A 1,977-nucleotide genomic window follows, 5' to 3' on the forward strand; every position below is an offset into this window, starting at 1 on the left:
TTATGCTGTTATGCAAACAAGGTTAAATAAAGAGATCATTATCATACAGGTGATTATTATCACTCCAAGCCAATTCCAAAGATGTTCAAGAACAATTTAAAGATTCCTCCATTAGGTATAAGGAGTATGGTGTTCAATTTCATGCTTTAGGAATTAAGTCTAAAGAAAATGGAGAAGAGATTTACTCAAGAAAATGAGAAAAGGAAAAGGCTGGGGTTGTCCTTTGAGCGGAGTCAAGAGATACTGTATATGTTCTAAATTCTGAATGGTTTGGTTATATATCTCTAATGGAAGCAAGATCAACAGCAAGAGAAGATAAATTATTTATCTTGTATTACTTTAGTATTGAGGAAGCCTTATTTCCAATTGGTTGTGTGGATTTTAAGGCAGGTAATCAGGTCGAGTGGAAACCATAAACTCTTCTGCAGATCTGGCAGGTGGAGGATAATTTGTGAAATCATTCACCCTCTTATATGGAGCATCTGAATGTTAGCAATTAATGGACTCAAGATTCATAAGGTATTTACTTCTGCTGGGAGAGCAATTGACACACGAGACTAGTTTGTTTTTGATGGCAAAGCTCACTCTGTGAAGTCAGGTGCGACTCAGTCTCGTTCTCTTCCCTATCATGTCTTACTGAATTCAGAATCAAATCTGACTTATTGAAGTGACATTCAAATCAGGTGTTTTTTTTTAATACGGGGTGATTATTTGCACTCCAGGTATCACATGGGCTTCACAGAGCAATGGCTCAGTCAAGTGGTAAGCAAGACCAAGACAATTCAAAATTTGCATTCTGCTCCACAGTAGTGGATATATACTATACATAGATGTTCCTGTATCTGAGCCAGCACCTGTATACAGTAAATGTCCATTCCTTCCCACATTCTTGTCTGGGTATTAGTTGTCAGGTCTCAAGCCTGGATGCCTCCTGTACTCTGTTCCTGATCCCTAGTTTGGGTAACACACCTAACTGTGTCCATGAGTCCCAGAACTGAACCACACCTGTTAGCTCCACCCACTTATCTAGCAGCATTCCTGGTTCCAGCCACACAGCTGGAATTGATAAATATAAATTTCTGCAGAAGCTGGATATCTTGAGCATGACACAAAATGTTGGAGCAGGGAAATAACCAGTCAACATTTCAGGCTAAGACCCTTATTTAGGACTGGAAAGGAGAAGAGTAGAAGCCAGAACAAAAAAGTAAGGGGAGAGGAAGCTGACAGATGATAGGTGAGACCAGGTGAGGGGGAATGAAGAAAGAAGCTGGGAGGGGATAGGTGAAAGAAGAAAAGGGTTGTAGAAGGAATCTGATAGGAGAGGACCATGGATCATGGAAGAGAGGGAGAAGTGGAACCAGAGGGAGGGGATGGCCAGGAGAGAAGAATAAATGGAGTGAGAGGGTAACCAGAATGAGGAATGGAAAAAGAAGAGGGAGTGAAATTACCAGAAGTTAGAGAAATCGATTTTCATGCTATCAGGTTGGAGGCTACCCAGACGGAATATGTGTTGCTCCTCCAACTTTGAGTTTGGCCTCATCATGGCAGTAGAGGAGGCCACGGACGGACACCTAAGAATGGGAATGAGAAATCATATTGAAATTGGTAGCCACTGGGTGACTTAAGAGTTACTCCAGCATTGTGTGTTTTGCTCTCAAAATATTAAACATTATTTTATAATTATTAAGTGCTGGAATGAATGCACTGTGTGAAATCAGAATGCTATTGTAACTTTACAAAAGTTACATAAATACCATTTCCTGAAAAGTAATCTGTATGGTAAAATTTCTTGCAATGATTTGTCACCTATTTAACATGGCAAGAGGTAAAGTACACCTTCAGGAAACTTCTGGCCATTCTTAATTAGTGCAATTTCAAAAATGTGCTTGTAATAATGTGGACTTTTTAAAAATTAAATATATATAAGCTTATTAAAAAATTGAAATCTCAAAATTAAATTGCACATTTAATCTGGTA

The sequence above is a fragment of the Mobula birostris genome, chromosome 11, assembly GCF_030028105.1.
Source record: "Mobula birostris isolate sMobBir1 chromosome 11, sMobBir1.hap1, whole genome shotgun sequence".
NCBI lineage: Eukaryota > Metazoa > Chordata > Chondrichthyes > Myliobatiformes > Myliobatidae > Mobula > Mobula birostris.